The following is an 11,550-nucleotide window of genomic DNA, read 5'->3' on the forward strand; positions in this document are numbered from 1 at the left end:
CAGAAAGTTTTCTTAAATGTAGTCATGCTAACTCCTCCCAATTATTTAAATAGATCTACTTCAAACATGACTAAGTCAGGGTTTACCTTAATATTAAACAGGACCACTGCTGTATGTAGATTATACTTTTACAGATCCTGTTAAAGTTGGTGTGGATTTCTGGAAGTATAGTTATTCTCTGCTGTTTAAAAAAAGATCCAGTAGCACTGAGCCTCTTCAGATCAAGCATTTATTGTCCAGAACAATAATAAAGCAGTCTTTAAACAAAAGTCTAATAATTTGAACACACTATAAGCATTTATAGTTATGACAATCATTAAGTGTTGTATCTCATTATTCTTGACAAATGTATCTTTTTCTTTTATGTGCACTGAGAGCATATGCACCAAAGACAAATTTCTTGTGTGTCCAATCACACTTGGCCAATAAAGAATTGTTTTATTGACTTACCTCCCTGCAGCAAATAACAAACAGCCATTTTAAACATTACGTGGTGCTAGGGACTCACGGTAGCTCACAAAAAATAAACATGGATCAATATAAAAATATTTCAATTTAAAATAATTACAGCCATCCATACATTCATGGCTGACCACTAGTTTGTTGTGTGAACACCAGCCATAACTCCCAGAAATAGTTGCAAACCTACATTGAAAAAGACCCTGTTTATCTCTAGAATCGCAGCTTTTTTGTTTGAAATCTTGTAATCTTTGTAATCTTTAAATCTTGTTCATCCTAAAGCTTCGTACTTAAGTTCCAGCTGGATAGCAATGAAAAGATTGGGGGCTTTAAAAATATCAAGAGAAAGCTCCTCCATGGGGAGGGTCAATGAATACTTAAGCTTCAACTGCAACAACACACACCCACAAAATAGATTCAAACTCAATGTAAACTCGACTGCAGGAAATACAACTTCAGCAACAGAGTGATCAATGCATGGAATGCACTACCTGACTTTGTGGTTTCTTCCCCAAACCCCAAAAACTTTAACCTTAGACTGTCTACAGTCGACTTCACCCCATTCCTAAGAGGTCTGTAAGGGGCGTGAATAAGTGAACGATGCCTGCCTACCATCCCTGTCCTACTGCCCTATTTGTCCAAAGTTACCTATGCCTACTTATCTTTTGTTTATGTTTATACCATACCTATTATCTTGTAAACGTTTAGATAGATAGATAGATAGATAGATAGATAGATAGATAGATAGATAGATAGATAAAGGTAGGTAAGGAGGTAGGTAAGTAGGCAGACAGACATAAGGTAGGTAAGGAGGTAGGTAAGTAAGATAGATAAGGTAGGTAAGGAGGTAGTTAAGTAGATAAGACAGATAGATAGATAGATAAAAACTATGAGATCCAGGATGAGCTCAACAGCAGCACCAACATGCAAAGCTAACAAAGCACTCCAGCTCCTCGCTCGTTCCTTCCAACGTGTCAAGACACTCACAGCAATCCCACCGCTGCTGCTGCTGCTGTAGCTGCTTACTACCGCCATCGTGGAGCTACTGGCACTGGTGCAGCAAGGAGGGAAGCTGGGATCCCGGTGCTAAACGGGAAAGCAACATCTGGCGCCAAGTCAAGCCTGGACCAGGCCCCCATTGGCTGCCGCGGGTCAGCATGCAGGGAGGAGTCCCGCCGTTTGAAAAGCCATGACATCACTTTCTTCGGAAGCGGCCTTGGGAAGCGAGGAAGCTGCGAGATCCGGCCGCGGCGGCTGCTGCTGCTGCTGCGGGCAATGCGGCGAGGCGCCTGCGGAGCGATCTCCGCTGTTTTGGGGTGGCCCTATAAACCCCGCTCGCCACCAGTAACATCGCGCGGGGTGAGTTGCGAAGGGAGAGGGCCTCCGCTCCCTTCGCTGCTCTGCGGCTCTTTCCGGAGCATCTCCTCCAACCGGGATGCGAGGAGTCACTCCCGTAGGGCCGATTGCGTTGCCGGTGAAGGGGGGGGGGGGCACGGGGAGGGACGCGGTGTTCGCCCGTTGAGCCAGATCTCGTGTTTGAGGGTCGCCAGCATCCCAACCGCCCCAGCACCGAGGCCGCGTTTGTCCTTGGGGCCCCCACTGAGTTGCATTGCCGAAGCCGGAATAGGTTTTTTTGGGGGGGGTGGAGTGATGAATTTGAAGTGAAGGAAATGCAGCTCTAGTAGGGTATAACCTAAGGTTACGTGTGGTGTAGGAAGCCAGGCAGCGGAGTTATTTTAGCAAGTCATCGGTGCATAGTTGGGGGAAGGAGCGAACACTGACCCACCAGAACTTGTTGGATGCGTTTACACGATACGTTTGTCCGTGGTTCACTCAATCCCATTTGCTTGGATTCGCCAGATATACCGAAATTCACGTGGGTACATTACGCAAAACTAACACGTACTAGCTGCAGTTCAGGTTGTCCTGCGAATGGACTGTAGAGACTTGTCAGTCATCCAGGTCATGCTTGTCACAAAGGTGCTTTTTTTTGAAGGAAGCAACTGGACTTTCTTGTTTGGTTTTTTTTTCCTTTGAAGACGTTTGGCTTGTCATTCAAGAAGCTTCTTCAGCTTTGACAGGATAGTGGGGGAAATGGAAGGATTTACCTTGCAGACAGCTGGTAATTTGCACCAGAATAGAATGGAATAATAGACTAGATTAGATTAGAATAGAACAGAACAGAACAGAAGAGAAACATAGAAACATAGAAAACTGACCCGCAGAGAAAGACCTCATGGTCAATCTACTGCCCTTATACTGTACTATTTCCTGTATTTTATCTTAGGATGGATCTATGTTTATCCCAGGCATGTTTAAATTCAGTCACTGTGGATTTACCAACCACATCTGTTGAAAGTTTGTCCCAAGCGTCTACTACTCTTTCAGTCAAATAATATTTTCTCACCTTGCTTCTGATTCCCCCCCCCAACTAACCTCAGAATGTGTATCCTTGTTCTTGTGACTGGACACACAAGGAATTTGTCTTTGCTGTACTGTATATGCAAATGTGTACTGCATATGTATGTATTTGTCAAGGATCATGAGGTACAACACTTAATGATTGTGATAGGATAAAATAAAAGGTGCTTTTAAGCACTTGTAGGTTTATCTGTGTCCTCAAGGTCATCTGAGTAGTGCTCCTGGTTCCTGTAAGTCTGCACCCCACCCCAAAATCCATTCCTGTTCCCAACAACCAAGGGTGTCCATCCTAAATTATACAGCTAAAAGTCGTGCAAATGCAATTTCTGTACTTTTTTTTAATACAGTAATAGAATTCTTTATTGGCTAAGTGTGATTGGAGACACAAGGAATTTGTCTTTGGTGCATATGCTGTCAGTGTACATAAAAGAAAAGATACATTTATCAAGAATCAATAGGCACAACATTTAATGATGGTCATAGGCAGGGGCAGTCATAGGCAGTCACTGCCCGGAGGGGGGAGAGAGAGAACGCAGTGGGGAAGCAAAAATGGAGCTCCACCCCAGAGCACCCAATTTGCACTGAAAGATGTTGAAAGAAAATGCAGGGTGTTCTCCATAAGCCACGGCCACAGTGTGGTAGTAAAAAAATTGGTAGCCCTTCACTGGTCATAGGGTACAAATAAGCAATCAGGAAACAATATTAATATAAATCCTAAGGATACAAGCAACGAGTTACAGTCATAAATGGGGGAAGATTGGTGATAGAAATGATGAGAAGACTAATGATGTTTTAAGAAGTTTACGTTTAAGAAGTGGAGCTCTGGCTAGAAGACTTGCGCGTGTGCTTGGCTTATGGAGGAGCAACTGTTGGCTGCGTTCACTCAGGGAGCTAAGTTTTTCAGAGGGGGGGCTTTGGTTTGTGTGAGGATTCCCCCAGTGGACTTTGATTCCGTTTGAGGGGGCTTATAAAACAGATGAGCAGCTGTATGCTGCGATCTAGGGGACCACCTTGCTTTAAGAAAGATTCTCTTCCGACGAGTTTCTGGGGCTGTTATTCACTTGAGAGGCCGTTTGAGTTTTATGTTAGACGACGTTTTAATGGACGACTCTTTTTAATAAACATGGTAGGCTTTTTAAACATTGAGCTTGGATACGGGAGGCTATTTGACTGCGATAAACAAAATGTGAGGGCCATTTATCCGAGGAGTATTTTCACGAGCAGTTCTTCCATATTGCGACTTCTTCTTTCCCGCCATTTTTACGCCCGGCTTCCTTCACCCTCCCGAGCCAGCGGGTGGATTAGCGATGCAACTCCTTCACTTTGAAGCCCTAGGACGCCCCCCTCCCCCACTTCCTCTCTCAATTCCCTCGGGCTGAGGGTCGTTCCTCCTAAAGTGAAGCCCGGTCCTTTCCGCGGCCGGTTGCGCCGCTCCCGGTGATTTTAGGAAGGTCGGTGGGTTTTCGTTTTGGGGAAACGCGCCGAGGGTGCAGCGGTCACCAAGCACGCGCAGCGGGTGTGTGTGGGAGTGGAGAGAAGAAAGAAAAATCGGTTTGGACTTAGCTGAAACGTTGAAGTAAACTAAATCCACTAACGTCGCTTGCATTCCAGCGCAGCTTGTTTGGGTTTTCTGGGGTCCGGTATCCGCCCCTGCGCTCACCCACCTGCCGCCTTCAATCCCGAAATGATCCTGAACATAAGGATCAGAATGCTATTCATTTCCCGGTCTCTCTCTCTCTCTCTCTCTCGAAAGATAGATAGATAGATAGATAGATAGATAGATAGATAGATAGATAGATAGATAGATAGATAGATAGATAGATAGATAGATAGAGATATATCATCTATCTACCTATCTACCTCTATCTATCTATCTATCTATCTATCTATCTATCTATCTATCTATCTATCTATCTATCTATCTATATCTCATCTATCTATCTATCTCTCATCTATCTATCTATCTATCTATCTATCTATCTATCTATCTCTCATCTATCTATCTATCTATCTATATCTCATCTACCTACCTACCTACCTACCTATCTATCTATCTATCACGTATCTCTATCTGTCTGTTTGCTTGTCATTGGGTCAGTTAGTCTGTCTATTTAATTTATAATTGGCTCTCCAGGCTATGATCCACCTCATTTTTTCTCTGATAGGTAGCAGGGTCTGCTCTTTGCAAGGTCTCTGAAGAAAATCAGCTGTTGAGGTAAATCTTTACCTCCATCTGTGTTTGACACAAAACTCTTACGGATTATTTGCATTTCTCTGTATCTATTATATTCATTTTTTATGAATCTGATAGATTGGAGGTCTTTACGCTGTGATCTGCCAATTTGAAAAGTGCTCCCCAGTTTGCTTTTGCAGCCAGGGATATCCATTGGGAATTTTATTCCAGCTCACTAATTAGCCATTTCAATTGGACTTTGGTTTTACTACTCAGCCCATGGCTTGTGCATTGTAATGATATATGACCTGGGAGATGGGAAGATGTGTAATGACCTGAGAAAATGGGGAAGAGCCACAGCTAGGGCACAAAAGGCAGCTTAGCCCTCCAAAAAAACATGGGCATGACAAAACAGTCTCAAAAAGCATCCTCCCTAGTTTCTTTAGTTGTAAAAGTGATGGGAGAGAAATGTTACGTTCTGGTTTGCAAGATTGATGTCAGCCTGCCTAGAGATAGTCCAGGTAGGAAGCCTGACTAGATGGACTAATTCTACTTTACAGAAAGAATGCATTAACAGAATCTTGCAAGTCTGAAAGTATACTGCTCAAAAAAATAAAGGGAACACTCCTAGATCTGAATGAATAGTAGGCTTTTAGGCTGAGCATATGAATGATTGTTGTGTCTTCCCCATCTATGCAAAGGTATCAGTCATGATTCTTTTCAAACTGAACACCTAGGATCCATGTGAGTGACAAGTAGCCGTTGGAGCATGCCCTGTTTCAGCCTTGCCTCATGAAGCCCTGCTTCATCAAGAGTCAAAAGCTGACCTCAGTTTTTAGCTGGGTTGCTGGAACACAAGAAGATTGTAATAAGAGGGCAGCCATTTTGTGGGTGGGAATCAGATTTTTTTTAAAAAAAAAATATTATTATTATTATTATTATTATTATTATTATTATTATTATTATCATTATTATTATCATTATTATTGGATTTGTATGCCGCCCCTCTCCGTAGACTCGGGGCGGCTAACAACAGTAGTAAAAAACAGCATGTAAATCCAATACTAAAACAACTAAAAAACCCTTATTGTAAAACCCAAACATCCATACAAACAAACATACCATGCATAAATTATAAAGGCCTAGGGGGAAAGAATATCTCAGTTCCCCCATGCCTGACGGCAGACGTGGGTTTTAAGGAGCTTACGAAAGGCAAGGAGGGTGGGGGCAATTCTAATCTCTGGGGGGAGTTGGTTCCAGAGGGCCGGGGCCACCACAGAGAAGGCTCTTCCCCTGGGTCCCGCCAAATGGCATTGTTTAGTCGACGGGACCCGGAGAAGGCCAACTCTGTGGGACCTAACCGGTCGCTGGGATTCGTGCGGCAGGAGGCGGTCCCGGAGATATTCTGGTCCGGTGCCATGAAGAGCTTTATAGGTCATAACCAACACTTTGAATTGTGACCGGAAACTGATCGGCAACCAATGCAGACTGGGTTTAGCTGGGTTGATGGAACACAAGAAGATTGTAATAAGAGGGCAGCCATTTTGTGGGTGGGAATCAGATTTGCTGGAGACAAAAGGGGGAAAGTTGCCAATCACATTGTCTCTTCTAAAATCCTTGTCTAAAATAAGCTCTGAGTAAGTGTGGGTGGCCCTTGACTTACAACTACTTGCTTACTCACAATTCAAACAGCAGTTTTTCACATGACCATTTAAACCTTCCCTGTGGTCATGTGATCAAAATCCAGATGTTTGGCAACTGGTTTGTATTTATGATGGCTGCCACGTCCCAGAGTCATATGATTCCTCTTGTGACTTTCTTACAGGCAAACTCAATGAGGATGCCAGATTCACCCTGTTTAGTCCCGCAGTGAATCACTTAACAATTGTGGGAAGAAAGGTAATAAAATGGGGCATAACTCACTTAACAACAGAAACTTTGGACTCAGTTGCTGTAAGTTGAGGACTACCTATAAATTTATATGAAGTCTTGGCCATATCTGCTAAGGCTTGCGTGCAGGTTTTGGAGATTGGCCCCCTACTCCAAAACAGTTGTATATAATCTAGTGCAGGGGTCTCCAACCTTGGCAACTTTAAGACTTGTGGACTTCAAAGCTGGCTGAGGAACTCTGGGAGTTGAAGTCCACAAGTCTTAAAGTTGCCAAGGTTGGAGACCCCTGATATAGTGGGTGCATACAGACAATCAATATATAATGGCCTGTAAAAGTACAAGCCGTAGTAGTTAATCTGCTCTTTTCCCCCTTGAAGGTTTAGTTCTGTAAGCTCATCTTGAGGAGAGAAATGGTTTTAATCCATTTCTCTGCTTGGAACCGGTGAATCCTACTTGATCACGTTTAATTCTGAGTTTCATAGAGGGAGTTGAAGTGAGTGGGGGTAAATGAAAGATTTTTAACAGGAGCAGGTCGATAGAGCCGATGTGGGCAGCCAAGTGATTTGAATTAGTTATATAGCGAGGGGATGAGAACTCTTACAGAATAATAATTTTATGATTCATAAAGGGACGTGTTCTTACTATTATTATCAAGAAGCTGTTCAGTGGTCTTACTCTGGGGAAACCTCCACCTGTCAAAACTATTCCTTTCTTGCATTTGCTATGGAAATTTATTTATTTATTTATTTACTTACTTACTCAAATTTATAAGCCGCTCTTCTAGTGGACTAAGGGCAGTATATAGGGTAAAACAAATACAAAATCTTAAAACCCCAAACATTAAAACAAAGCCATTAGTCTAAGATTCATACAATACCAGAGGCCAGCCAGCAAAGGCCTGTTTATAAAGCCTTTCGAAAGGCCAGGAAGGTGGGGGTAATGCAAATACCTGGGGGGAGTTGATTCCAGAGGACCGGAGCTGCCACAGAGAAGGCCCTTCATCTCACTGCCGCCTGGGATATATGAGGCAGGAGACGGTCCCGTAGGTAATCTGGTCCTAAGCCATGTAGGGCTTTATAGGTAGTAACCAACACTTTAAATTGCGTTCGGAGACCAATCGGTAGCCAGTGCAGCTCATGGAGTGATGATGAGATATGGGTATATCTTGGTAGGGCAGGAGTCAGAAACTGTGAGCATCTGTAAGGTGGGACTGAGTTAGTTACTAGTTTGTTAGTGTGATGAGTCGGTGCCTGGGGGCTGTTAGGGTCTGGATGGGTGTCAACAGGCTCATACTCAACCCTGACAAAACAGTGTGGCTGTGGGTTTTGCCTCCCAAGGACAATTCCATCTGTCTGTCCATCATCCTGGGGGGGGGAATTATTGCCCCCCTCGGAGAGGGTCCGCAACTTGGGCGTTCTCCTCGATCCACAGCTTACATTAGAGCACCACCTTTCAGCTGTGGCGAGGAAGGCGTTTGCCCAGGTTCGCCTGGTGCACCAGTTGCGACCCTATTTGGACAGGGACTCATTGCTCACAATCGCTCATGCCCTCATCACTTCGAGGTTCGACTACTGCAACGCTCTCTACATGGGGCTACCTTTGAAGAGTGTTCGGAAACTTCAGATCATGCAGAATGTGACTGCGAGAGCTATCATGGGCATTCCCAGATATGCCCATGTTTCGTCATCACTCCGCAGCCTGCACTGGCTGCCTATCAGTTTCCGGTCAAAATTCAAAGTGTTGGTTATGGCCTATAAAGCCCTACATGGCATTGGACCAGAATATCTCCGGGACCACCTGCTACCGCACGAATCCCAGAGACCGATTAGGTCCCACCGAGTTGGCCTTCTCTGGGTCCCGTCGACTAAACAATGCCATCTGGCGGGACCCAGGGGAAGAGCCTTCTCTGTGGTGGCCCCGGCCCTCTGGAATCAGCTCCCCCCGGAGATTAGGACTTCCCCTACCGTCCTCGCCTTTCATAAACTTTTGAAAACTCATCTATGTCTCCAGGTATGGAGGAATTGATATATCCTTAGCTGTCTTCACTTTATGTATGGTGTGTTTGGGTTGTATGATTGTTTTTAATAGATGTTTTTAAAACTGTTTTAACATTGGATTTGTATATGATGTTTTACTTGTTGTGAGCCGCTCCGAGTCCTCAGAGAGGGGCGGCATACAAATCTAATATATTATGATGATGATGATGATTATTATTATTATTTAGTCAGTCTGTCTGACTGTTTGTTTGTTTTACTGCCCACTTCCCCTGTGATGTGACTCTTACAAGTGCACCCCTGCTATTTGAGGCTTATTTTGAGGAGCCTCTTTTAAAACCAGGTTCTGTATTTCAGGAGAGGTGCAGTTCGCGGTTATGGAGCCTGAAGGGCTCTCAAGACCCCTGGCTCCTCTACTGAACACAGAGAAGAAAGGGAGGGTATCCCGGGGGAGGCCTTTGTGTTTTTTCTCTCCCACAAGACAGCTGTCTGGCCAGCTGCCAATTCAGTGCCTTCGTCTGTGACCTCCTTTTCTCCGTGGCATCTGCCACTGAAGGATGGAGGGATTTGATTTTGCTTTTTTCCCCTCCATCCGTGCCTGGCATGCAGTGGACCCAGAAGACCAGGGTTTCCTTCAAGGTGGGTCTTGGGACCTTAGGAGCCAACCTCCCACCTTGCATTCTCCAGATGGGCTGAGCCGCAATTCCCCTAGCAGCCCATATTAAGTAAGTGAGGGCAGCGACAATCCCAGGTGTAGTCCTTTGTTTCTCCACAAGAAGCAATTGCAGAGGGATCTTGGGAATTCGTTTTCTTTCTAAGCAAGCCGACTCAGCGACAAGCACCGGAGTAAGCTGCCTCTTCCCCAGAAAGCTTGAGGAAGGATGAGCTTCTTCGGGACGAAGAAGAAAAGCTTGCGATGATGGTGTTGCCTCTTTTTTTGTTGCAACGGAGATCCTAGATCTCATCGAGGGACAAAGAGAGGCTTTCAGAAGAGATTTTCCTGTCTACCCACCCTGCCATCTTCGCCAACAATCTGGACTCTTTTAAAAAAAAAAGGAACTTCTCCTTTTGTTATTACAGATATAGTCCTTGACTTGTGACCATCAAGAGACCATTGTAAAGCAGGTCATGTCAATGTAGGACTTTTTTTGTGGCAGTTATGAAACTAATGCTGCAGTGGTTATGGGAACACTATGGTTGTTAAATAAACCCATTGCCGCCATGGGAAGTCCCCCCCCTAAGCCCACCCCAGAGTGAATTCTAGAATGCCAATTTCTGGGGGGGAAATTTAAATTGTGGCCACATAACTGCAAATGACCATAAATGCAGGCCAGCTGCCAAGCACCAAAATCTGGTCACATGGCTGTGGAGTACGTTGGATCTTGGAACTTTAAATCCTGGTCATTAAGCCTCCTTTTTCAGATCCATTGTAACTTTAAACTGTTGCCAAATATTATTATTATTATTATTATTATTATTATTATTATTATTATTATTATTATTATTATTATTAGCTGGACAACCTGGACAGGAAAACCAGAAAATTAATGACGATCCATCATGCACTACACCCCCGCAGTGAGGTTGACAGGCTGTATTTACCAAGGAAAATAGGCGGCAGAGGACTTTTGCAAGTGAAGCAGACAGTAGAAGAAGAGAAGCATGCATTAGCTGACTATGTGAAGGGGAGCAAAGAGTCAGTGTTGATGGAAGTCAACAATAGGAAGCTTCTCAAGGTGAAGCAAACTAAGGACCAGTACAGAAAAAATGTAACTCAATGTCGTATTGACAGTTGGCGGAACAAAGCATTGCATGGACAGTTCTTGGAGAAGATTGAAGGCAAAGTGGATAAAGAAAAGACCTGGTCATGGCTTACAAGTGGAACACTCAAAAAGGAGACGGACTGATACTGGTGGCACAAGAACAGGCCATTAGAACAAATGCTGTCAAAGCCAGAATTGAAAAATCAACAGATGATCCAAAGTGCAGACTCTGTAAAGAAACAGATGAAACAATCGATCACATACTCAGCTGCTGCAAAAAGATCGCACAGACTGACTACAAGCATAGACATGATGCTGTGGCACAGATGATCGACTGGAATTTGTGCCGGAACTACCATTTACCAGTGGCAAAGAACTGGTGGTATCATAAGCCCGAAAAAGTGGTCGAAAATGAGCAAGCAAAACTACTGTGGGACTTCTGACTTCAGACTGACCAAATTCTGAAGCATAACACACCAGACATTGTGATCATGGAGAAAAAGAAAGTATGGATCATTGACATCGCAATCCCAGGAGACAGCAGAATTGAGGAGAAGCAGCTAGAGAAATTAGTGAAATACGAAGATCTAAAAATCGAGCTGCAATGACTCTGGCACAAACCAGTGAAAGTGGTCCCAGTGGTACTTGGCTCACTGAGCGCAGTACCAAAGGATCTCAGCGGACATTTGAAAACCATCAGAATTGACAAAATCTCCATCTGTCAATTGCAAAAGGCCGCTTTACTGGGATCGGCAAACATAATTCGCCACTACATCACGCAGTCCTAGGTGCTTGGGAAGCGCCCGACTGGTGATGAAATACGAAATCCAGCATAATGATCTCGTTTGCT

Source organism: Erythrolamprus reginae, chromosome 2 (genome assembly GCF_031021105.1).
Source record: "Erythrolamprus reginae isolate rEryReg1 chromosome 2, rEryReg1.hap1, whole genome shotgun sequence".
NCBI classification, from domain to species: domain Eukaryota; kingdom Metazoa; phylum Chordata; class Lepidosauria; order Squamata; family Dipsadidae; genus Erythrolamprus; species Erythrolamprus reginae.